The sequence below is a fragment of the Eriocheir sinensis genome, chromosome 40, assembly GCF_024679095.1.
Source record: "Eriocheir sinensis breed Jianghai 21 chromosome 40, ASM2467909v1, whole genome shotgun sequence".
Taxonomy (NCBI): Eukaryota; Metazoa; Arthropoda; class Malacostraca; order Decapoda; family Varunidae; genus Eriocheir; species Eriocheir sinensis.
The window spans coordinates 13,597,513-13,624,720 of record NC_066548.1 but is presented as its reverse complement, the minus strand read 5'-3'; the positions used below and the strand labels follow the sequence as shown (position 1 = coordinate 13,624,720).

The 27,208-nt window shown below is 45.1% G+C and overlaps 1 protein-coding gene and 1 long non-coding RNA gene across 3 annotated transcripts in view; one reads left to right on the top strand and one right to left on the bottom strand.

Moving 5' to 3' along the window:
* The window catches only part of LOC127009383 (formin-like protein), a 58,997-nt gene that overhangs the window by 5,397 nt on the left and 26,392 nt on the right, over positions 1-27,208 (top strand). The window lies entirely within an intron of this gene.
* LOC127009385 (uncharacterized) lies at positions 171-6,206 on the bottom strand. Its single transcript, XR_007761905.1, has 2 exons — positions 3,799-6,206; positions 171-3,656 (listed from the first exon to the last, which is right to left on the bottom strand). It is a non-coding gene; the product is annotated as an uncharacterized LOC127009385 (long non-coding RNA).

Here is a 27,208-nt window from a genome sequence, read left to right as displayed (position 1 = left end):
TGTCGTTTAGAGGAAGGATACGTCCCTCACTTGCCTGGGGCTTGTCATTATATCTGTCTGTCTCAGAAACGTTTTTTTTAAAGGATGTAGCTGGTGAGTAAGCTACGCAGGATCAGGGTTTCACCGTTTGGTATTTCCAGTGACGGGATATTTCAAGTACTTTCGGTGTCTCCTCCTCCTCCTTTTCCTTCTTCTCTTATCTCCTCCTCCTCCTTTTCCTTCTTCTCTTATCTCCTCCTCCTCCTTTTTCTTCTTCTCTTATCTCCTCCTCCTCCTTTTCCTTCTTCCTCTCTTTCCTTCTCTTAATCAGTGCTTCTTTCTTGGCCAGTCTCTTGTTTATGGCGCCAAGTTGATCTGTAACCCAATATTTTCATCCCAATATAAACGTTTCCGAAGGTTGGTGATGATTGCGAGAAGCCACGTCCAGGAAAAGTTGTGAAAAAAAAAAATTGTGTTGTCATAAGCTAAGTCTCTCTCTCTCTCTCTCTCTCTCTCTCTCTCTTACACACACACACACTGTTTTTCGATTAATTTTTCTTGTTCTTTGTTCTGTGATGCTTCTCTCGTCCTTTCTATTTTCATCATTATTATTATTATTATTATTGTGATTATTATTGGAGTTAAATTTATTCCTTGATGGGTTCAGATCGCCAGTCTGGTCGGTCGGGTTGGGTCATGATTGCCAGACATTTGTGAATACGTCGTCGCTTTTATTTTTGTCGTTATATTTTCTTTCCGTGTTTTCCTCCCGGCAGCCTCGTTCAGGTGTAGCCGAGCGATATATTTTCGTCGTGGAACAAAAGGAAAGAAAAAAGAACACACGAAGACAAAAAAAAAAGTTAACCACCGTGACTCCGCAGTGCCTTGGGATATAAGTGGAGGTTGATAGTTTCTCTTCAGTCATCAGTTCGTGTGTGTGTGTGTGTGTGTGTGTGTGTGTGTAGATGAAAGTGACTCATTGACTAAAAGGAATGAAAAAAAATACTGATGACTTGAAGTTCACTGTGTGTGTGTGTGTGTGTGTTTCTTGGAAGAGGACAGAAACGTTGAAAAAGAGGGGTGGAGGGGGCGCACAGTAACTTATGGCAAAGGAGGAAAAATTAGACATCAAAGCGGCCTTCCGGATGCTGTCACGGCCGCATCCATTCCTCAGATTTTTCCTAAATCAGTCCTGCCCTTACCCTCCTCTTTATCCTCCTCCCCTTTCTTTTTCTCTCCTTCTCTACTGGCCTAAAATGAATAAGTCAGCCCTCCCCCCCATCTCTCCTCCCTACCCCATCCTCCCCCTTCTCCTCTTTCTCCTCCCTCTCATCCCCGTTTCTGCTGGGCCATGAGGAATGTAGTCTTGCGTGGAAGTGTGGAATGCTGGCACACTTCAGCGGCCTTGGTGTCCCTCCTGAAGTGAGAGTGTGTGGTCCCCTGGAGGCCGCGAGTGTGCGTGTGTGTGTGTGTGTGCAGGAGGAAATATCATAGGAAGCAGGATTATCTACAAAAAGAGGTGAAGGTGAAGAAAGAGGGAAATCATGAGGGCAATGAGTTAGTGAGTGAGGGAAAACATGGAGGAGAATATTTACACAAGGAAGAGAAAGTAGAAAGAAGTATTTACGTACCTGTGCATGAAGTGTGTGAGTTAATTCCTATTTACAGGGTTGAGTCAGGCACGTAGATGTCCCTCTATTGTATATCCCATGTTGTCATTGAAATATATCTTCAACTTGTCTACGTATGTCCTTTAGAACACACGATTCCATTATTAGTCAACATCTCTTTGATCAACTTACTCGGTTTAGAAAATTGTGTGTGTGTGTGTGTGTGTGTGTGATTAGATATCAGTCTGCGATAATTATGATTCATTTATCCGTGTTTTTCCGTCTTAAGAAATAATATATTGACAAAAGAAGAAAATAATAAAATAAATTCTACAACCAGGATGTTGAATCAGTGTTTAATCTGATGCTTACCTCAAGGGGGTGATGAGAGAGAAAGAGAGAGAGAGAGAGAGAGAGAGAGAGAGAGAGAGAGAGAGAGAGAGAGAGAGAGGTCAGACTATTAGCCACAAGATTATCCTTGAACAAATACATACACATGCCAAGCGCACACACACACACACACACACACACACACAGTCAGAGGACAATGACAATACCAACAACAGTCACGTTCCACTATCATCTCTTATCTCTGACATCAGCCGCTTTCCACCATGCTTTCTCTCCCCCTTTTCCCTTCTCTTCCTCGTGTAGATCATCCTCCCTGCTTTCTCTTCCTCGTATATTTCATCCTCCACATTTTCTCCCGCGTTTTCTTGAAGATTTTCCGGCTTTTCTTCCTCTTTCTGTAGGTGGTCGCCCTTTCTATATATCCTCTTTCTGCTCCTTCTGCAGATAAAAATTTACACCTGTGTCTGGCAACCATGCAGCATTAGACAGCTTGAGATGACGCCTCTTGTATCAGCGGAGAGCGAGAGGCACTTGTGTGTGTGTGTGTGTGTGTGTGTGTGTGTGAAGGGGAGGGTATTGTGTGGTGATGTAGCGTGGCTCTTCCCTCCTCCCTCGTGCCTCTCCGCTCATCTTCCCTCCCTTCTTCCTACCCTCTCTGCTCCCTCTGTGCCTCTCCCCACTCCTACCCTCTCAAGGTCGCCGTCACTGCCTCCCCCATCGCCTTCCCTCTTTCTCGGGACAAGGAAGGGTGCATAGGGCTCTGAGGGCTCTGTTTCAGCCTCGGGGAGGAGATGAACCAAGGATAGATGCTGACTGGCTGGTTGAATGCGTGGGGAAGGAACGAAGGAGGGCGTATTGTGGGTGCAGCGGCTGGCTGGGGGAAGAGGGAGGGGTGGGGAAGGTGTGCGAGAGTGGTGGGAGGGGGATTGGGGAGGAGGCAGGGCATGAGTCACCAAGACTTGACCGCATACGGCCTCCAGCAATCCCAACTCTCAACAATCCCCTCCCACTTCTTGCCGCCGCCTCCTCTTCTTCCTCTTCAGTCCATCCACCTACACCTCTTATGTTTGCTCTCCTCTCCCCTCCTCTTGTTCTCAGGCACCTACTCCAAGCACCATCCTTCTCCTCCATCCTCTTCTCCTCCTTCTCTTCCACCATCTTACACTCCCTCGTTTCACCCCCGTCCATTTCCTTTCTCCCAGCTCTCCGCTTTGCCACCCTTCGGCGTCGCTTTCCCTTTCCACACACCCTTTCCACACACCCCTTCACCCTCCTCTCACTACGTTCCACCAGGCAGTCCGTCCCATCCCACTGCCGCTGTTCCACCCATCCACTTACACCGCCATCTGCACTTGCCTTATCTGTGCCCCGCCCACCACTCTGCGCTAGAAGCAAGTCGTGAGCCGGAGCTTTAAATCCACCTGCACCCTGTTACCCCGCTGCCTACAATGTTAATCTCAGTCCTAAGTCTCATTGACATCACCTCTTTGCATATGCTGGCTCCTTTACTTTACTTATCTCCACCTCGTCCTTTCTATAAGCCAGAAAAAATACGGTATCTTTAGCTCCACCTGCACTCGATGACTCCCTACCTACAGTGTTAATTCCTGTCTTAGCCTCATTGACAGCACCTCCTTTCCATACACTGGCTCCTGTACCTACTTCACTTATCTCCGCCTCTTCCATCCTTGACATGTGAACGGTATCTAAATCTACCTGCACCCTGTTTTTTCGCAATCAACAGTGTTAATCTCAGTCTTTAGCTTCATTGACAGCACCTCTTTTCTTACTTTGGCTTCTGTACTTCATTTGTCTCCGCCTCTTCCGTCCTAGACATGTGAACGGTATCTAAATCCACCTGCATCCTTTTTTCTCGCAATCTACAGTGTTAATCTCAGTCTTTAGCTTCATTGACAGCACCTCTTTTCTTACTTTGGCTTCTGTATTTCCCTCATCACCTCGTTCATCCCTTACCAGAAACAAGTTGTGAGCGACATCTTGAAACACGCCCTGTGACCCCGCTACCTTCAGTCTTTAGCCTCATTGACAGCACCTCCATTTCTTACGCTGGCTCCTGTACTTCACTTGCCTCCGCCTCTTCTGTCCTTATAACAGAAACAAGCCGTGAACGGTATCTTTCAATCCACTTCCACCCTTCTATCTCGCTACCTAGTTATTAATTGCAGTCTTTAGCCTTATTGACAGCACCTCTTTTCCATACACTGGCTCCCGTACTTCACTCATCTCCACCTCGCCCATCCTTAACCAGAAGCAAGCTGTGAACGGTATCTTAAACCCACCTGCACCCTGTTATCTCCCTATCTAGTGTTAATTCCAGTCATTAGCCTCATTGATAACACCTCCTTTGCATACACTGGCTCCTGCACTTCACTCATCTCCACCTCTTAACCAGAAACAAGTGTTAATAGCACAAAAACTGTGTTAAATCGGCGTCGCATGACCCTCCAACACCCTCCCAACAATTTATATTATGCAACTAGGGTTCTAAAATGGAAAATGCTGAAGAGTAAAGATGGCGCCACTATAAACACTTGCCTGCGTCACAACGGGCTGGGGCCGACCATCAGGTCCTACTGTGAAGGCCTACCGGCCTTTGCTGACTTTGCCTTTGCCTATAATGCTATATTGTAGGGTTCATCAGGGCTAACAAATGCTATTATACAATGTCATGTCTACAATGCATGGGTAAGCCAGGAAAACAATTTGGAGAGAACAACAACAACACTAAGAAGATGGACAATCTGTTGATCGGCGTCTGTGACGCCGATAACAAATTGTGAGCGGTGTCTTTAAACCCACCTGCACCCTATTACCTTGCTATCTAGTGTTAATTCCAGTCTTTAGCCTCATTGACAGCACCTTTTCGTACGCTGGCTCCTGTACTTCACTTATCACCGCCTCTTTCATCTTCAGCCAAAATAGCTGTGAACGGTATCTTTAAGTTCACCTGCACCATGTTATCGCATTATCATCTGTGTTAATCCCGGGCTTTATTCTCATTGATAGCACCTTTCCACACTTTGGCTCCTGTACTTCACTTATCTCCGCCTCTTCTATCCTCAACGAGAAACAAGTCATGAACGGTAACTCTAAATCCACCTGCATCAGCTATTACGCTGTTAGTCCGTAGCCTCATTGACAGTACCTCATCCACTTACACCGTCACCCGTCCCACCCTTATTTATGCACCAACCAACCGTGGACCAGAAACAAGTATGCTATGAACGGTACTTTTAAATCCACTCTATCGTCACCGCTATTCAACCTATCATTACCTTCAACCTTCTCCCCCTCCTCATCTTCCTACATCGTCTTGTCCACCTGCCTTTTCTACGACATCGTCCCCGCCCCCTCCTCCTCATCTTCCTATATCGTTTTGTCCACCTACCTTATCAACGACCTTCTCCCCGACCCCTCCTCCTCCATCTCCCCAAGTCAGGTCTATTAATCAAGCGAACGGTAGACCTTTAAATCGTCCCTCCCCCCTCCCCGCCCCTTTCCCGCTACCTTCCTACACGTCAGTAACGGGGAGAGTGAGCAGCGGAGGGGACTGGAATCACTGGGTGCCTCAGGGGAACTATAAAGTGAAGGTGGTCATGGTGATGTGGACGAGGTAGATGCCGCCGGCCGCTGAGGGACTGACTGGGAGGAATGGAATATTTTGTGTGTATGTGTGTGTGTTTATAAATGTGGTATGTTTACGTTATCTGTTGCTAGTTTGATATGTTTTCTAATTCTGTTTTCAGTATAATGTCTGCCTATCCTATCTTATCTAGCTATCTGTGTCAGTTTGTATATCTATCTTTATTTATCCGTTTGTGGAAGAGAAAGGAAGGAAAATGTTTAACTGTGAGAGAGGGAATGTTGAGGGTAAAGAGAATGGTAAAGAGTCTGTGTGTGTTGTGTTTACGAGTGTGCATGTGTGTGTGTGTGTGTGTGTGTGTGTGTTAGGGAGGGGGGGAGGAAGGCTTTAAAGGTTGTTTAATTCTAGTTTTTTGTATTAAGAATTATTAGGTTGGAACGTATTTAATTTTTTACGTATTATTAAACAAATGAAGAAAGTTTACTACTACTACTACTACTACTACTATCCTTATCATCGTCATCATTTAGTAGGTCATGGCTATTTTCTTTTTTGTTGGTTTGTCTCCATCTTGATCTTATTCATCTGACCGCCAGCATCCTCTCTCTCTCTCTCTCTCTCTCTCTCTCTCTCTCAGTATGTATGTTTGTCAGTGAGACGTACGTACATAAACCAGTCAGTGTCAGTTATTTTCTCTCTCTCTCTCTCTCTCTCTCTCTCTCTCTCTCTCTCTCTCTCTCTCTCTCTCTCTCTCTCATCTCGTCACCCAAATTAGCTTTCCCTCCCTTATTCACACGCCTCTCAAGAAACAATAGACGATCGGAGGTAATCTCTTTGCTGAGCGGACCAATAATTACTTAAGAATGTATGCGGCTCCGCCCTTCAAATTGAGGGCTAATATACATACGGTAACTATTAACGTGTGTGTATTATGCAGATATGTTTTTTTTTTTATCTCATACACTTACCTTATCGCAAAAAGATGTGTGGGTGGACCGCGATGTGTATTGTTGTGGGGGTCTAGGAAATGTATGTACCGTATATATCAATCGATCTAATGTTTTATCTCTCTGTCTTTGCCACCATGGCCACTCGCGGTTAAAGGGTATTCCCCCAACTTTACCTATCTTTTCCTATTTATATACCCATTCATCTTCCTCTCTATGTAAGTATGCGTATCTATGTATTTACGTATATTTATAAATGTACAACTACGTAATAATAATAATGATAATGGGTTTATTTACAAAGTGCAACCACCACAAGGAGGGGAATTATTAACTATGCAATGGGGGAGAAAGGGAAAGTTCGCATACCACATCCATGACTGTGTGTGTGTGTGTGTGTGTGTGTGTGTGTTCCTTCCACACAGACACGTTCCTTCAAGGCGTATCTCATGCCCGGCTGTGCGTGAATATAATAATCTAATCCTGTATTTCCTATAGGTAAGCACAATGTAGCGGAAGCACATGACTCCTGTGTGTGTGTGTGTGTGTGTGTGTGTGTGTGTGTGTGTGTGTGTGTATGTGTGTGTGCTCGTTCTTACCTGCTAGTATTCCATTAAGGCTAGTTTTACGGCATTGGGTACAGTTTTTTTTTGTGTGTGTGTGCGTGTGCGTGCGTGCGTGAGTGTTGTATGGCCGCGCGTGTGGACCAATCAGTGCCCCGGCGCGAGTGGGTCAGGGCTGGAGAAATAAACAACAGGGCGGGCAGGCGCTGAGGAAGGCAAGGAGCGAGCCATCCCTCTTGCCTCACCACACACAGACACACACACCTAGCCTACCCTCTGAAAGACTGAAGGAACACTGAAGGGGGGTAGTAACGACCCATCACCCTTGAATCACTACACACACACACACACACACACACACACACACACACACACACACATATACACACCTAGCCTACCCTCTGAAGGACTGAAGGAGCACTGAAGGAGGGAAGTAACGAGCCATCACCCTTGAATCACTACACACACACACACACACACACACACACACACACACATACACACCTAGCCTACCCTCTGAAGGACTGAAGGAGCGCTGAAGGAGGGAAGTAACGAGCCATCACCCTCGAATCACTACACACACACACACACACACACACACACACACACACACACACACACACACACGCACACACACACACACGCTGATGCAACGCACATCCCGCCCCTCCCATTTAATGTATATATTCATCCACATGGCTGGGTATTATTATTATTATTATTATTATTATTATTATTATTATTATTATTATTATTGTTGTTGTTGTTGTTGTTATCATCATCAAGCACACACAGTCACCTTCCCCTCCTACTTCAGGTCAAGGTAACATCAGTAATCAGCGGGTTGTAACATACCTATCATTTTGAACATTCTAATCAACCCACTTCATATCCGGGAAGCACACCTCGACTCAGACAGACAGGTGGGTATGCAGGCAGGTAAGAATGAAATGCGATAGGTAAATAGATAGCTAACCCTTGCAGCACCGTGACCCACCCAGTACATGTCAGGAGATCAAGCCATGAAACAACGAAACAAACACGCAGAAAGAGAGGACAGGTGGCACATCATGATACAGTCGATAGCTAACGACTTTAACATTCTGAACATTCCTCATTAGGTCCGGAAAGCACATGATGAAGCAGCGAAGCAAGCATACATAAAGGCGGGTACGCAGTGAGAGAGAAGTTGGCATGGGTGATAGATTCCCGACTTCATGCACACGTAGCACGGTAGCACCCCATCACAGTAAGCCAGGAAAACACTGGGGAAACAACGAGCCAGGCAGATAAAGCACTTTCAATGGATTTCCTTTCTCCTTTTTTCTCACGTTTTATGTTCTTATAACTATCGTAATATCCCTTCCTTCCTTTGTTTTATTCTTCATTTTTCCTCCTACCACAACACAACGCATATCCCGTTCTTCTTTCATACTTCCATTCATGTTTTCCTTCCACCTTATTTTTCATGTTCTTTTCTTTCTGAGTAATCGTAATGCCTTTTTTCCTACTTTTTTTTCCTCCTACGATAACATCGATCTCTTTCACAATGCACTTTCCGTCCCTCATACTTTTAAGCTTCCAAATGTTTTTTTATTCAGAAGATACCTGACATTATTAACACTTCTTTAACCCTCAGTACAGCTAAAAAAATATATATATTGAGACAGACAGGCAAGGCGGGAGGGGCTGGTGAGAAAGGCGACATGAAAGTAGTTACAGCAATAAAAGTAATATCAGTAGAAGTAGGGTAGCTGTCATTTTCCAATTCAAATCTTGTCTTCTATTGCTAGACTATTAGTTATCTGTAGTATATTATCAAGGAAGACACGTTTAAAAATATACAGTAAGCTGGTCAGAATACGATTTCAGATTTTTATTCAGAACAAGAGGGTTATAATTAATGGGGGAAGGGGAAGATACAAGTATAGAAATCCAGAAAGCAGTATGAGTATTACAGTTACAATTAAGGGGGGAAGGGGAAGATACAAGTATAGAAATCCAGAAAGCAGTGTGAGTATTACAGTTGCCGGGCGTAAAGGCTTCCTCTTTTTATAGTTGGTTTTGAGAGTTTAAAGAAATTACTGGTTTATATTTTAGTGCTTCTGTAGTGAAACAAAATTGTCGAGTCCGTTGTGGCGTTGTCTCCCGCGGGTCCTTTCCTCCCCTCTCCTCTGCCACACAGCCCCAACACCTACCTCGTCCTCTCTATGTTAGCTATAGGTAACATATGAGAGGAGGAAAGTAAGGGTCGTATTATGAGACATTTCGCCCCCCAAGAACACATATTTGACAAGGCTTTCGTAGGAGTTGTGGGCATTTCCAGTAGCAGTTTTATGACCCTGGTGGTAGTTTGAGCCTTCCTCTGTACAGTGAACCTAAAGAAACACTCATTAAAACGCGATTGATCCCCTCTTTGACCTTTAGAAATAGCTGATGTGATATAGCAAAGTGTCTTGTAATACCAGCCTAAGTGTTGGGACTGTGTGGCAGAGCAGAGGAGAGGAAAGGACCCGCGGGAGACAACGCCACAACGGACTCGCCAATCTGGTTTCACTATAGGAGTTATTTATAGCATATCTACTTACATTTTTTTCCCATCCTATAATAAACAACTTATGCAGTGAATTATGGTATATGTCTATAACACGATTTGAACAGCATTTTACCAGATCCCTATTCTCGTGTTGAAAATCATTATAGGAAACTCAGAAATGAAGAGAGAGAGAGAGAGAGAGAGAGAGAGAGAGAGAGAGAGAGAGAGAGAGAGAGAGAGAGAGAGAGAGAGAGAGAGAGAGAGAGAGTATCTAACCTTGTGGGGACTGGATCTTGATTGATTTGCGTATATCTATAACACGATTTGAACAACATTTTTCCAGATCCCTATTCTCGTGTTGAAAATCATTATAGGAAACTCAGAAATGAAGAGAGAGAGAGAGAGAGAGAGAGAGAGAGAGAGAGAGAGAGAGAGAGAGAGAGAGAGAGAGAGAGTATCTAACCTTGTGGGACTGGATCTTGATTACGTGTGTGGCTTGATTTCGCCGCTCAAGTTATTTATTTGGGTTTCCACGTCACTATCTATCTGCGTGAGGAGGTCGGTGGGTCGGCCTCAGCTCGCCCTTTGCCTCGCCTGTCTCCCGGCCATTGTGTCAGGCTGTCTGTCTTGCCCTGCGTCCCTTTGTTCGGCCTGTCGGATTAGAAAGATGTGTACTGATTCCTAAGCGGTTTCTCCTTTTTTTCTCGCTATCTATTTGTCTATCTCCCTCGTGTGTGTGTTAGGGAGGTGGGGGGGGATCTCTGTGTGTGTGTGTGTGTGTGTGTGTGTGTGTGTGTTAAGCCCACTTGTTGCAGGGCTGTGGTTGGCGGGCAATTGAATGTGCCCTCGTGAGTGGGGATAATGTGTGTGTGTGTGTGTGTGTGTGTGTGTGTGTGTGCCCTCCAGCTAGTGTCGCCGTCGGAGAGCAATGGAATGTGTCCTCGTGAGTCGGAATAATATTTGTGTGTGTGTGTGTGTGTGTGTGTGTGTGTGTGTGTGTGTGTGTGTGTGTGTGTGTGAAGGACGCTCATGATGAACGTGTGCACATGGGGTCGAGAGGTCATGAAAGTGCTGGTGATGGCGGTGGCAGGGATGATGGTGGTGGTAGTGATGGTGGTGATGGGCAGGAAGACGGGGCGCCCTTTCCAACTCCACCTCCTGCCCCTTTCCACCTCCACCTCCTACCCCTCTCCACCTCCACCTCCTCCATCTCCTGCCTCGACACTTTGGCCTCGGGGGAACAGGAAGCTCCCCCTCACCTACTTACCCTCCCCCTCCCTTCCATTTGCAAAGGAAATTCCAGTTTGTCTGCTTTGCCTGCCCTACTCTGCCCTCCCTTGCCTTGCCTTGCCACCCTCACCCACCCTTGCCCTTAACAACAACAACAATAACTAGATCGAGTATTGGCTTGTCTTGAAGAGTGAGAAGGAAGGTTGTCAATCATTCCAATTTGCCTTGTCGCTATCCTCACCCTGCCCTCCCCTTAACAACAACAATAACAATAACTAGATCGAGTTGTCTTGGAGGTTGAGTTGAGCTTGTCTTGGAGGTTGAGAAGAAAGGAAGAGAGGTCGTCAGTCGTTGTCTTGTATTCCAGTTTGCCTTGTCGCTATCCTCACCCTGCCCTCCCCTTAACAACAACAAGAACAATAACTAGATCGAGTATCGGCTTGTCTTGGAGATTGAGAAGAAAGGAAGATAGATCGTCAGTCGTCTTGTATTCCGGTTTGCCTTGTCTCTATTCTCACTCTGCCCTCCCCTTAACAACAACAACAACAACAACAACAACAACAACAACAACAACAACATCGTGTATTGGCTTGTCATGAAGAGTGAGAAGAAAGGAAGGAAGGTTGCCTATTGTCAGTCACTCCTGTTTGCCTTGCCATGTCTTGCTTCACCTTTACCTTCACCCCGCCTTGCCTCCAACCACATTGGATTGATTTGTCTCGAAGAAGGAAGATACAAAGGAAGGGAGGAGGGGAAAAAGTTGTCATTCACCTTAATTTGCTTGCCTTGTCTCCTCGCCACCAGCCTCTTCAACATCGTAGATTGATTTGTATGAAAGAATGAAGAGATTGGGAAATGCAAAGGAAGTGAGGGAGAGAAGAGATTGCCTTCCTCGTCTCCTCGCCACCAGCCTCTTCAACATCGTAGATTAATTTGTATGAAAGAATGAAGAGATTGGGAAATGCAAAGGAAGTGAGGGAGAGAAAAGATTGCCTTCCTCGTCTCCTTGCCACCAGCCTCTTCAACATCGTGACTCGTCTAGAAGTAGGAAGAGGAAGGAAGTGAGGAAGGGAAAAAGTTGTCATTCACTTCAATTTGCAAGCCTTGTTTACCTTCCGTGGCTCCTCATCGGCCTCTTGAACATCGTGGATTGGTTTGTCTCGATAAAGGAGGAAGAAGGAAGATACAAAGGAAGGGAGGAAAGGGTTGTTACTCATTCCAGACTGCTTGCATTGTCTACCTTGCCACTAGGCTCTAACATCGTGGATTGATTTGTCTCGGAGAAGAAAGAGGAAGGAAGATATACACAGAAAGGGAGGAAGAGAAAAAGCATTGTCAGTCTCTCCAATCTGCCTACCTTGCCACCAGTCTCAATTAAACATCATGGATATATATTTTTTAAGAAGGAATTGGAAGAAAGATAGAAAGATCATAGGGCTGTCACTCACTCTAATTTGCCTGTCTTGCCTACCTTGCCACCAGTCTCAATTAAACACCGAGAATTGATTTGTCTCTGAGAACGAAGAGGAAAGAAGGCAGAAAGGAAAGGAAGCAGGGTAAAAGGTTGTCACTCCAATTTGCCTGCCGTATCAAACTTGCTACAACCAGAATAAACAACGCCGATAAAATTGTCTCGGAGAAGGAAGAGGAAGGAAAATAGAAAGCAAATGAAGCAGAGAAAAGAATTGTCAGTCACTCCAATTTGCTTGCCTTGTCTACCTTGCTAACACATGAATAAACATCACGAATAAACGCATCATGAAGAACGAAAAGAAGGATATAAACGATAGGAAGCTGAGGAAAGGGCTGTCACTCTCCAATTGCTTTCCTTGCTAACACCGGAATAAACATCACGAAAAGAAAGATATAAACGATAGGAAGCTGAGGAAAGGGCTGTCACTCTCCAATTGCTTTCCTTGCTAACACCAGAATAAACATCACGAAAAGAAGGATATAAACGATAGGAAGCTGAGGAAAGGGCTGTCACTCTCCAATTGCTTTCCTTGCTAACACCGGAATAAACATCACGAATAAACGTATCTTGAAGAACGAAAAGAAAGATATAAACGATAGGAAGCTGAGGAAAGGGCTGTCACTCTCCAATTGCTTTCCTTGCTAACACCAGAATAAACATCACGTGTAAAACTGTCTCAGAGGAGGAGGAGGAGGAGGAAGAGGAAGGAATCAAGGGAGGAGGGCCGTCACTCATGAGCAGGCACGGAGGCAGGCAGTCACTCACTCTTCACCACCCACCACCCATCCGTCCCCTCCTTGGCCTGGCTCTGGTTAGCTAGGTACACGTGTTAGGGGGCAGCAAGAGGGAGGGAGGGCGGACGGCTGGCTGGACGCATTGACGAAGTGAAGTAATGCAGTTAGTGCTGAAAGGAAGGGTTGGGAGGGCGTGCAAGGGCATATATGTGTTGTGGTCAGAGGGAATGAAGTGGAGTGGAAGGGCTTGAGTGTGGTGTGTGGAGGGGGTGGAGTGGAAGGGTATGAGAGCTGGAGAGTGTTGTGAAAAGGGAAGTGGCGTGGAAGGAGTGGATTGAGTTGAGCGGAGGAGGTGGAGGAGGGCGTCACCGTGGGCGAGCATGAGTTTGTTGGTTGTGGGGGGAAGAGAAGAGGGGGGAAGGGGGGGCAGGTAAGAAAATGTTGCGTTAGGGTCTGTTGCTTGTGTGTGTGTGTGTGTGTGTGTGTGTGTGTGTGTGTGTGTCATCCATCAAGTTTATTTATTTTTATTATATTCTTAAGCCGTATTATATCGGATCACTAAGGACGTGCGTGGAACGTTATGACAGATAAGCTGTGTGTGTGTGTGTGTGTGTGTGTGTGTGTGTGTGTGTGGTTCGCTGCGCTGTGACGGATAGTCGTGTGTGTGTTTGTGTGTTTTACCGGATTGTAGTGTGTGTGTTTGTGTGTGTGTGGTTCGCCGCGCTGTGACGGATAGTCGTGTGTGTGTTTGTGTGTTTTACCGGATTGTAGTGTGTGTGTGTGTGTGTGTGTGTCATGATGATAAGTCGCAGCCGGCATCTTTCCTCTCAGAGTTGGCCGCAAGTGGCGTCTTACGAAGTAGCGGAAGAGCACCAGAAGCACGGATACCAGCAGCGGTCATTGGAAACAGTCATGGCTGGGGAGGGAGTGGTGTAGTCATAGCGTAATTGCTTAATAATGAGAAGTGTCACCAGCCAGAACCCCGACACGGTGGCTGACGAAGGGGCGGAACAGTCAGTCGTAGGGAGGCGGCGGCGTTGTCGGCGGCGGGGACTTGACTCGGTGGTGGTAGCGGCGGCGGCAGTAATCCGAGACCTTGTTCACCCCGCCTTGCCCGCCTCAACTGGCTTGCACCTCCCCTTCCCCTCCCTCTCCTCCTGCCCTTTCCCCTCGAGAGTCACGTTCCGCCCCTCACAGAGCTAGCAGAATGCCCCTCCCCTCCCTCCCTTCCCGTCTTCCTCCCTCCCTGCCTCCCTACTTCCTTCCGTACAGTCATCAGCCTCTGAGTAATGCCCCTCGTTGGTCGGAGGCACCCTCATGCGTCCCTCCATCCTTCCTTCCCTTCCTTTTCCCTCCCGCCGCAGCCCTGACCGCTTCCACAACACTTCCCGTCCTGTTTTCTGTTTTCTTCTTTATCTCTCACGTTTCTTTCTTTCTTAGCAATCGTAAAGTCTCTTCCCTCCCTTCTTCTTCCTTCATATTTCCTTCTTCCACAGCACAATGCATTTCCCGTCCTTGTATCGCACTTTCATACCTCCACTCGTGTTTTCCTTCCTCCCTATTTATCACGACTTCTCTCTTAGTTATTGTCGTGTCCTTTCCTTCCCTTCTCTTTCCTCTCTTAGTTATTGTAGTGTCCCTTCCTTCCCTCCCTTCTCTTTCCTCCATTTTTCCTTCTACTACAACTCAGTCCATTTCTCATCCTTTTTTTCATATTTCCTTTTCCTTCTTCTTTATTTCTCGTTATATTCTTCCCTAGTTATCTAATGTCCCTTCTTTCCCTCCCTTCTCTGTCCTCCATTTTTCCTCCTTCTACAACTCAATCCATTTCTCATCCTTTTTTCATATTTCCTTTTCCTTCTTCTTTATTTCTCGTTATATTCTTCCCTAGTTATCTAATGTCCCTTCCTTCCCTCCCTTCTCTTTCCTTCATTTGTCCTTCTACCTCAACGCAATCCATTTCGCATCCTTTTTTTCATATCTCCTTTTCCTTCTTTATTTCTCATGTTATATTCTTCCCTAGTTATCTAATGTCCCTTCCTTCCCTCCCTTCTCTTCCCTTCATGTGTCCAACCTCAACGCAATCCATTTCGCATCCTTTTTTTCATATTTCCTTTTCCCTCTTCTTTATTTCTCATGTTATATTCTTCCATAGTTATCTAATGTCCCTTCCTTCCCTCCCTTCTCTTTCCTTCATTTGTCCTTCTGCCTCAACAAAGTGCATTTCCCGTCCTTCGTTTATACTCCCATTGTTGTTTTCCTTCCTAATTATTTATCTTGTCATTATTCTTCCTTAATGTCGTTGTCCTTCCTTTTTGCTTCTACGACGACACCGATCTCTTTCACTATGTATTTCCTGTCGTCCTTTTATACTTCCAAAAATTCTTGTTTTCCATCCTTCTTATTCATCGCTTTGTTATTCTTCCTCAGCTCTTCCGTTATTTATCTCATTCCTTCCTTCCTTCGTTTCCTTCTTATTTCCTCTCACCACAAAACCGACCTCCTTCACAATGCACTTCCCGTCCTCCTTTCAAACAATTTCCTCTTAGTCTTGTTTTCCTTATTCCTTATTTTCTTGCTCCTGTGTTCTTTCTTAGCCATTCCCTTCCATCCTTATCCCCTTCTCTGTTTCCTGCTCTTCCAAGTTTACATGTTGCCTTCATTTAACCACAAGACCGACCTTTTTTCACATATCACTTCTCGTCCTTTTTTTATTTTTTTCATATTCTCAGTTTTCTTATTTCTTTTTCTCTTGTTTTATTCTTTCTTAGCTGAAGGTTACGAGGAGACTTGATCGAGGTTTATAAAGGGATGGAGGGCTTTGATAGAGAGGATGTTAATAGGGTTTTGGTTGTAAAAGAGCCAGGCAGGACACGTATCAGCGGTTTTAAGTTAGATAAATTCAGATTCAGCAGACATAGGCTCGTATTACAAAACATTTCGTCGCCCAAGAACACATATTTGACAAGGCTTTCGTAGGAGTTGTGGGCATTTCCAAGAGTAGTTTTATGCTCCTGATGGTACTTTGACCCTTCTTCTGTACCATGAACCTAAAGAAACACTCATTAGAACCTGACTGACCCCCTCTTTGACCTTTAGAAATAGCTGATGTGAGAAGCCAAAGTGTCTTTAATACGGACCATAGAGTGTTGGATGAGTGGAACAGGCTTGGCAGTCATGTCGTGGGTGCCTATACCATAGATACATTCAAGAAGAGGTTGGATAAATTCATGGATAGTGAGGTTAGGTGGGGTTAGGCTTACAGGACCTGCTTTGTTTACGCCTCTTGCAGACTCCTTATGTTCGTATGTTCTAAAGTAAGATCCTTCCGTTCCGGCTTTCTTCCTTATTTTCCTTCCATTTTTCTTTTCTCTGATTCCTTATGCCTCTTTTTTTTCTTATCCATATCTTACTCCCCCTCCTTCCGGTTCTTCCATTACGCCGCCTCACAACATAGAAGGCCCTTTCAACCCCTCCTTCTCTCTCTCTCTCTCTCTCTCTCTCTCTCTCTCTCTCTCTCTCTCTCTCTCTGCTGATCACACACATCCTACTTACGAAACCGGAATGAAAAAAAAAACCTTGATGAGCGTGCTTTTCACCTTCACCTCCCAGCGCCATGATAATACAATACCCCTCCCTCCCTCTTGTATACCTTCCCCCTGACATTAGTATACGATCCCCCCAGTCCCGAACCCTCTTAATTCCCCTCCCCCTACCCGCAGCGCCCCCACCAGCATCCCCAGCACCGCCACCCCCCAGCATCCTCCACGCTATAATAGGCTAGTCTGTCTGTAACAACACCGCCTCTTCCGCCTCCCAGCCCCGTTATAATGCCGCCGCTGCTCCGCTCCTCACGCCGACACCTTCGCGCCCGCACCTTCCCGTCACGCAGAACCTAGCAGCGGCGGCGGCGGCGTAGTAGTAGTGGTGAACCAGTACGTAGATAGTGAAGGGGGGAGGTGTTGTGGGAGAGCCTTCCATGTTTCTCTTCTCTTTTTCTTTTTTCTTCTTCTTTTTCTTCTTCCTTCATTTATTCCTTCTTCCTCTTCTTCTTCTGCTTCTTCTTTTTCTTCTTCTTCTTCCTTCATTCATTACTTCCTCTTCTTCTTCTTCTTCTTTCCTTCCTTCATTCTTCTTCTTCTTCTTTTTCTTCTTCTTCTTCTTTTTCTACTTCTTCTTTTTCTTCTTCTACGTCTTCTTCTTCTTCTTCTTCTTCTACTACTACTACTACTACTACTACTACTACTACTACTACTACTACTACTACTACTACTACTACAACTACTACTACTTCTTTTTCCTCCTTTTCTTCTTCTTCGTTTAGCGCCCTTACTTTCCTTTTCCTTTCTTAGTGTTAATTTTCCTTTTTTCTTCCATTTTTCGTACTTTTCCTCCTACTACAACACTCAAGTCGGTATTCTTAGACGCTACCGACTCTCACATTAACTATTTATAAAGCCCAAAAACACTTGGTAAAATGCGTTCCCATATTTTAGAGGTCATGGTATAGATGCCTCGTCCAATCTTCTCCAGGGTAAAAAAAAAACTACCCCCGGAAAGCTGGCCAACTCCCACGAAAGCCATGTCTAAATGTGTATGTTTGGGCGACGAAATGTTTAATAAAATGGCCTTCTGCTCTTTCACAACGCACCACGCCCGTCCTGCTTTCTGACTTCTAGTTGTGACACTTTCAGGACGTCATGCGGGCCATCCTTGTTGTCTTGTTCTTTTTCCGTGTCAGTAGAGGCAAGCTGGAGGAGGAGCAAGAAAGGAAGGAAGGAAAGGGAGAAGTGAAGGAAAGAAAGAATGCGTGTAACGAGTCTTTTTCGTAATCGTCTTCTAGTCCCATCTTGCCCACCGTAGAATGAGGGGGAAGTAGGGAACGGAGGAAGGATGGGAAGGGTTGAAGGAGGTGGTGACGTGACTAATCTTAAACCAATACATAGTGAAGGTGTGAAGGGCAGGGGTGAGACGTACTAATAGCCCCTTGACCGCGGATTTCCTACAAGAAGACATCACCAAGCTACAGGAATGGAACAAAAAGTGGCTGCTACAATTCAGTGAAGAAAAATGTAAAATCCTGCACCTTGGGAGAGGGTATCCAGCACACCAATACCACATGGGAAACACTGCACTATCCACCACAGAGGCAGAGAAAGACCTGGGACTATATATTACCAGGCTACCAGTGAAAGCCGAATCCGTTCCAATCGCAGCGGACGGGCTAAAGGAGACATCGGGGCAGAATGTCAGGATGCCTTGCTTTACCTTGCCGGGAGGGAAGGGCAAAGGAAAGGTAGACCAGTACGTAGTGGAGGGGCGGGGCCGTGCCAGCGGTGACAGGGCCAGGATGTCTTGCCTTGCCGGGAGGGGGAGGGAAGGCTGTTGTGGTGGCGGTGGTGGTGGTGGTAGTGCCGATGGAGGAGGAGGGTCGGAGGCGGCTCACATGATCCTGTTGTTGTGTCCTTCATCATGAGTGTGTGATACGTCATTGTCGGTAACACACACACACACACACACACACACACAAGGGCCTGACGCAACAAACCAGTCCAGAGCGCGTCGTCACCACAACACTATAATACCCCCCTCTCCCCCTTACCCCTCCCCTCCCTCCTCCCCTCAGCATAATGTGACCCTTCTACCGTCTATCGTAACCTTGCCAGCCAACCCGCGGCGGAGGTAGAGACGGAGGAAGTTGCGAGTTCGGCTTCCTGAACCATTTATATACTTAGCTGTCTTCTAGTCCCGTCTTTATTGTCTCCATTTATCCGTAGTAGGGGCAAGCAGGAGAAGGAGCAAGTGAGGGGACTGAGGGTCGTATTTTAAAACATTTCGTAGGAGCTGTAGGCCTTTCCAGGGGTAGTTTTATGACCCTGGTGGTAGTTTGATCCTTCTTCTGTGCCATGAACCTTAAAAAACACTCATGAAAACCCGATTGATCCCCTCTTTGACCTTTTGAAATAGTTGATGTGAGAAGCGATGGTGTCTTAAAATACAGCCCTGAGGAACGGAAGGAAAGGGAGGAGCGAGGGGAAGGAATACGTGAACATACCTTATACTTGGTCCTCTTTTAGTTCTTCCTCACCGCAGAACGAGGGGGAAGTTAGGGGACAGGAAGGTACGGCAGGGGAGGGAGGGAGGTGGGGGAGAGCCAGGTGTGATCCTCATCAAGTTGGTATACACACAGTCACCCTCCTCCTCCCTTTCCCTCCCATCCCCTCTCTTTCCCTTCCTGCGTTCCATCTCACCTTTCCTCTCCTCTCTCCCTCCTGCTTTCCCCTCTCTTTCGTTTCCTGTGCTCCCTCTTTTCCTAGCATTCTCTTTCCTCTTTCTCCTCTCTCACTCTCCTGCCCTCCCCTCCCTTCCCCTCTCTTTCCCTACCTGCGTTCCATCTCACCTTTCCTCTCCCCTCGCCCTCCTGCTTTCCCCCCTATTTCGTTTCAAGTGCTCCCTCTTTTCCTAGCATTCTCTTTCCTCTTTCTCCTCTCTCACTCTCCTGCCCTCCCCTCCCATCCCCTCTCTTTCCCTTCCTGCGTTCCATATGACCACAGATGTTGCGCCGACTAAACGAAACTTTCCAACTTTTTCCTGTGTTCCATCTCACCTTTCCTCTCTCCCTCCTGCTTTCCCCTCTCTTTCGTTTCCTGTGTTCCCTCTTTTCCTAGCATTCCCTTTCCTCTTTCTCCTCTCACCCTCCTTCCCTCCCCTCCCTTCCCCTCTCTTTCCCTTTTGTGTTTCCCTCTCCTCCCCTCCTCTACTTAACCCTCCCTTCCTAACCCTCACCTTCCTTCTACCTTTGCACATCCGCCCCATGCCCACTCTTCATGCCCCTACCCTTTCATGCCCCCGTTTTTTCCTCCTCCTCTTATACTACTTACCGCCCTTTTTTGTGGTTGTTTCCCTCCCGTCACCTAATTTTCTCTCCCCTCCATTTTCATCGCCCTCTCCCCTCCTCCTTGTCTCATTTCCTTCCTCACTTTTTTTTTCGGTGTTCATTCCATCCTTCCTCTCTTTTTACCTCTTTCCTCCCTCTTATTATCTCCCATCCTCTTACTTTCCCCCTCTCTTTTCCTCCTTCCAGTCGCCTCCTGTTTTTCCTCCTCTTCCTCCTCCTCCTCCCTCTCTCCTTCATTCTCCATTATTAATTCACATCTTTTCCTAGTGACATTTTTTTCCTTACTTTACTGTATATACTCTCTCTCTCCGTAGTAGTAGTAGTAGTAGTAGTAGTAGTAGTAGTAGTAGTAGAAGCACACTAGCCTTCCGTCTCCATCCCCACCACCTATTGTATCCATCCTAGCACAACCACCACCTATTGTATCCATCCTAGCCAGCAAGCCCCCGTGTGTCCCCAGCAGTAGGTAGCCGAGGTCGCCCGTGCTTTGTCCTCGGGAACCCCGCCGCTGAGTGTCACGTTACGTCACGCCGGAACCACCATGGAACGCGCAGGATACTGACGTCAGGCTGTCCCTCGCCACGGCCACGGAGCGAGAACAATGGCTAGTGTTATGGTAGGTCCGTCGCTCGGCCCGGCATTTGGCTATTTTTCCCTTGTTCTATACTCACGGTTGAGACGCACAGACCTAAAAACGAAGGAATGATGAAAAAATAAAGGATTATAATTTAGTTCGCAGGTCCGTTGCTCCGCCCGGCATTTGGCTATTTTTCCCTTGTTCTATACTCACGGTAGAGACACACAGACCTAAAAACGAAGGAATGATGAAAAAATAAAGGATCATAATTTAGTTCGCAGGTCCGTTGCTCCGCCCGGCATTTGGCTATTTTTCCCTTGTTCTTTATCCACGGTAGAGAGACACAGACCAAAAAATGAAGCTATGACAAAGAAATAAAGGGTCATATCAAGTTCGTAGTTCGTAGGTTCCTCGGCCCGGCATTTGGCTATTTTTTCACTGTCCTTTATCCACGGTAGAGAGAGAGACCAAAAAATGAAGCTATGACAAAAATGTAAAGATTCATATCAAGTTCGTAGTTCGTAGGTTCCTCGGCCCGGCATTTGGCTATTTTTTCCCGTTTTCTTCATTCATGGCAGAGACAGACCAAAAAACGAAGCAATGATAAAAAAATAAAGTATCATATTTAGTTTGTGGAATAACTTAGTGTTCCTGTATGTGCGAGGTTACGGGGTTGTCGACCTTTATGTGCTACGTCCGTTGTAATTCTGTATGACCTAAAAGTAACCGCCTGTTAGTATTACACGAACCCTCTTCAGTAAACAGATAACATGATAGCCAGAAGTTTTAATACCCTCGTCTTGATGAACAGCTCATGACAGTAAGCACACGTATAGTAGCGTGACGTTGTAGGATGCCGTACGTGGTGATGGACCTAGAACAAACAGCAATGTAGAGTTTTGGTAAAGGGCGCTCTGGTTATCATTCCAAATTACCATAACATCAAATATCAAACAGTTCACGTGGCCTTTGTGACGGAGATGAGCACGGAGGCCACGCGCAGGTATAACGTGTGCCCCCAACTTCACCTTTACGTATGTGGCCTTGGAGATGCTTGACTCAAAGGATGGGAAAATTAAGGTTGGTATTGTCAGATGCTCCCACCCCTCACACACACTATTTTCAAAGGCCAAAAAGGAGGTTAATCGAGTTCTAATGAGTGTTCTTTTAGGTTCACGGTACAGAAGAAGGTTCAAACTACCACCAGGGTAAAAAAAAAAGTACCCCTGGAAAGGCCCTAAACTCCCACGAAAGACTAGTAAATTACGTGTTCTTGGGCGCAGAAATGTTTAAAAATATGGCCCTAAGCCCCTGAATGGAAGGGCAGTGTGCAGAAAATAGTCCGGGAGCTGACTGAAAGGCCAAGAAAAACTGGATGCAGCTGGACAGAAATCAGATAAGCCAGCGGAGCATGCGAGGCGCTCCAGATGTAAGCAGCGCCGAGACCAAGGGCGTTGTGAGATTGTTGCTTCTTGCGTTTCATCGTACTGAATGCGTAATAACTTTGGAAGCTTGAATTGCATATACTTTTCTTTTTATTTTTTTTTATTATCATTTTTCAGTATTTCAGTACCTTTGATTATTTTTTTTTTCACGTCTTTTCGAGATTTCAGCGCCATTATTTATTACTTTTCTTCATTTTTTCGAGATTTCAGCGCCATTATTTATTATTTTTCTTCATTTTTTCGAGATTTCAGCGCCATTATTAATTACTTTTCTACATTTTTTCGAGATTTCAGCGCCATTATTTATTACTTTACATTTTTTCGAGATTTCAGCGCCATTATTTATTACTTTTCTACATTTTTTCGAGATTTCAGCGCCATTATTTATTACTTTTCTACATTTTTTCGAGATTTCAGCGCCATTATTTATTACTTTTCTACATTTTTTCGAGATTTCAGCGCCATTATTTATTACTTTTCAACATTTTTTCGAGATTTCAGCGCCATTATTTATTACGTTTCAACATTTTTTCGAGATTTCAGCGCATTATTTATTGCTTTTCTACATTTTTTCGAGATTTCAGCGCCATTATTTATTACTTTTCTACATTTTTTCGAGATTTCAGCGCCATTATTTATTACTTTTCTACATTTTTTCGAGATTTCAGCGCCATTATTTATTACTTTTCTTCATTTTTTCGAGATTTCAGCGCCATTATTTATTACTTTACATTTTTTCGAGATTTCAGCGCCATTATTTATTACTTTACATTTTTTCGAGATTTCAGCGCCATTATCAATTACTTTTCTTAATTTTTTCGAGATTTCAGCGCCATTATTTATTACTTTACATTTTTTCGAGATTTCAGCGCCATTATCAATTACTTTTCTTAATTTTTTCGAGATTTCAGCGCCATTATTAATACTTTTCTACATTTTTTCGAGATTTCAGCGCCATTATTTATTACTTTTCTACATTTTTTCGAGATTTCAGCGCCATTATTTATTACTTTACATTTTTTCGAGATTTCAGCGCCATTATCCGTTATCTTTTTTTTTTTTTTTTCTCTACATTCTTTCGAGATTTCAGCGTCGTTATTTTCACCTCGTAAGCTTATATTTATCTAGTCGTATTTGGGAACTTCAGTCGTATCTTCACATATTTCCGTCCTTTTTTTTCATGTTTCACACTTTAATTACATCATCGCCCTAATTCTCACCTAATTTCCATACTTTACCTGCTTTAAATCTATTGGCCTCCTTATTTCCACTTCGCAAGCATAATATTACATTCATGAGTCGAGTACGTGTAGATGACTGGCTGATCATAGATATTCGCCGCCTCTCCACCAGAACGCTCACGAGAACACTCAGGGCGGTATTCTCAGACGCCTCCACCTCGCACGTTAACTATTATCAAAGGTCAAAATGGAGATTAATCGGGCTTTCATGAGGATTTGTTCACATTCATGGTACAGAAGAAGAGTTAAACAACCACCAGGGCCATTAAACTACCCCTGAAAATGCCCGAAACTCCTGCGAAAGCCTTGTAAAATATGTGTAATTGGGCGCCGAAAGGTTTGAGAATACGGGTCTCACGCAGCGTTGCCAGATTGTCGTACTCAGCCTCTTATGTTTGCCGATTTCCGACACAAAAACTGTAACCCCAATAGCTGACTTCATGTATAGTTATCGTTAAAATGGTTAATTATCGGTGTTTCTTGGCAATAGTTACGGGTCAGAAGCCGGTAAATACGATGCTCTGAGGACGATACTCTGGCAACATTGGTCTCACGGTCTATTTGGAATGGCAAGCACTGCGTATATTAACTACAGATGATGAGGGTGGCGTCATGGGAAGCTCCAGGACCTATATTCTCAAGCATTTCGGGGCTTACGGTTACACACCTACAGTTTATAAGTCTCATAGAGTTTGTAGGTAGTTTTATGAGCCTAGTGATGGTTTGACGAGGCTTCTGCACCGTGAACGTCAAAAGCACTCAGGAAAACGCGATTAATCTCCTTTGTAACCTTTGAAAATGTTTGTTGCGAGAGCCGAAAGTGCACCCCAAACACACACAAAAAAAGAAAAAAATAATAATAATAGTAATAATAGTAATAATGATAATAATAATCGTGATATAACTGATTTTTTTTGTGTATGTCATTCTTCTTCTTCTTCTTCTTCTTCTTCCTCCTTTCTTCTTCTTCTTCTTCTTCTTCTTCTTCTTCTTCTTCTTTTTTTCTTCTTCTTCCTGTCTTTGATCTACTACTACTACTACTACTACTACTACTACTACTACTTCTACTACTCCTTGGTTCTCTCTGGGTTCTCTCTTTCCCTCTCCTTGGCTCCGCAGCGGCCGTAGCGTGGTGAGGGCGCGTGTTTACTGGGCTTAGGGGAGGATGGAACGGCCTGTCATCTGTTTTCTTTTCGGGCCGGGCGTCTGGGTCCACCTCGTGCCATTTACAGCCCCGTGTGGTGGTGGTGTCCCGGAGATGAAGGCGTGGGCGGGCGTGGTGCTGCGGCTGCGTGGCCTCTATTTTTCTTCTTTCTCATGGGGGCGTCGTCTGAGGCCCATCTTCTTTAGTGTGTGTGTGTGTGTGTGTGTGTGTGTGTGTGTGTGTGTGTGTGTCCTCTTTATTTAGGCGAATTTTGTATTTATTTAGTATTATGATTCTCAACTGCAGCGTCTCACTTTCGTGACAGTTTAATCTAACTTTAATTTACTCCTATTTTTACTCATATTCATAACCTAAATATTATGTGTATATGTGGCCAACGAATCTGTCTTCTTATCTCTTTATCTATACATTTTCAATCTATTTTTTTACCTGCCTGTCTAACTGCGTATGTATATTTGTGTTTATTTGTTTGTTTGCTACGCTGGGGATTGTGTGTGTGTGTGTGTGTGTGTGCCGCGCCGTGCCTTGCCGAAGCCGTGAAGGGCATAAGATGAGTGTATTCCTTGAGGTCGAGGGAGGAGGAGCCACGGCGATGCCCTTGAGTAATCCTAAGTCAAGGGGGAGGAGAAGGAGGAAGAGGAGGAGGGTGCATAGGGCCGAGGTGTTGTGATAACGAGGAGGATGAGTGCCTGGGGAGGAGGAGGGAGAGGAGGATGGGGAGAAGGAGGAGAGGGAGGGGGGAGGGACAAGTGACCACACCCTCGCCTGGTCACTGGCTTTTCGCTTCGCCCTTGTCACGGTCACTGCTTTCCCTCCTCTTCGTCCAGACTTTATGGCCGCGAAATGGCACTCGCGGCCCACGCAGTATATTGCCCGACCAGCAGTACATTAGGTTTTATGGGAGCAGCCTGACCCCGCCCATGTGAAGAGGAGGAGGAGGAGAAGGTTAGGAGAGGGAAAGAAGTGAGGAGAAGTACGTGAGAAAGGTGGAACGAGGGAAGAGATGCATGGGAATAGAGAAAAAATGGTGAGAGAAGGAAAGGATGTGGGAGTGAATGGTGAAGGAATGAGGGAAGAGGTGAATGGGAAAGTAAAAAAAGAAAGTGGGAGGAAGGAAGAGAGGTGAAAGGGACGAGGGAATGAAGGAAGATGTACATGGGAGAATAAAAAAAGAAAGTGGGAGGAAGGAAGAGAGGTGAAAGGGACAAGGGAATGAAGGAAGATGTGAATGGGAGAATAAAAAAAGAAAGTGGAGGAAGGAAGAGAGGTGAAAGGGACGAGGGAATGAAGGAAGATGTACATGGGAGAATAAAAAAAGAAAGTGGGAGGAAGGAAGAGAGGTGAAAGGGACAAGGGAATGAAGGAAGAGGTGAATGGGAGAATAAAAAGCGTGGAAGAGGGAAAGGAAGAGAGATGACGGGGATGAGGAATGAGGGAAGAAGTGTATTGGAAGAGAAAAGAGGATAATGATGATAAATGACACAGTGAGAGAGAGATGAGGGGGTTAGTGAATGAGGGAGGGCGTGAATTTGTGAAGGAATGTGAAGGGGAGGAGGAGGCGCTCTGAGGAGTGGTGATGATGGCCGTGGTGGTGGTGGTGATTGAAATATTTAAAATCAGTTGTAATCTATTGTCACATTATATTAACGACTAACCTAAGATAGAGGACCCCTGACTAATGTAGTAACGCAAAATGACAAGGTGAAAAGAAATACAGGTAGATTGACACATTACAGAAGCCAATTACCTTATGACTTGTTCGATTGAGGAATAAGGAAAAGTAATAGTAGTAGTAGTAGTAATAGGAGGAGGAGGAGCAGAAGGTGGAGGAGAAGGATAAATAAACCCCAGAAAAGTCACTCCAATTGTCCTTTAAGTAATCATTTAAAAATCTCGACTTTGACGCAAATTTATGCAGCGTGTAAGATCTATGCCATTCACCTTGAGGGCTAGCCTAGAGGTGTTGTTGTTATTGCTTTGTTATTGGTGGTGGTGGGGGTGGGGAGACGTTGCTGCTGCTTCCCTTGGTGTTGTGTTATCGTCCTCGGAGTCGTGACCTTCCCACACAACACCAGCCTGACCTTTACGATGTGAATGTATGTCATCACCGACTGAGAGAGGCGCGGGACCTTTATACGTATCTCATGTGTTCCAGAATGTGTGGGTGGGTGGATGGGTGTGTCCGTTTGTGTGTGTGCGTGTGTATGTGTGTGGATGGGTGTGTGTGTATTTGGTTGGGTGTGTCTGTGTGTGTAAAGGAAGGAGATGTATGATAATGTAAAACGTGTGTGTGTGTGTGTGTGTGAGAGAGAGAGAGAGAGAGAGAGAGAGAGAGAGAGACGATTTCATCTTGTATTTCATTGTGTATTTTTGCTTTTGCTTCTCTTTTTCTTTCATCATCTTCTTCTTCTTCTTCTTCTTCTTCTTCTTCTTCTTCTTCTTAGTATTGATATTATTATTTCTTGTTACTATTTATTCATTTATCAGATGTGTTTATTTACTTTTGTCTCAATCACTCAGTCTAAGCAGTATATTTTTTTCCTTCCCTGCTTAGTTTCTCTCTCTCTCTCTCTCTCTCTCTCTCTCTCTCTCTCTCTCTCTCACGCAGTCAGTCTTCTTGTTCATTGAGGTCCTTGAGAAAAGAAATAAGGAAAATAAAACAAATAAATACAAAGTTATCTTCGTTCGTCGCTTCATATCTCTCAGACCTGTTTCCTGTTCTCTCCTGTTCATTTATACATTTGTCTTTCTATTTATAACATCCCTCTCACTCACACAATTCGCGATGCCTCCTCTCAATGCAGCCTCCCGGTTAATTAAAAGAAGTTCCCTTATCGCGTATGTATTTGTTTCC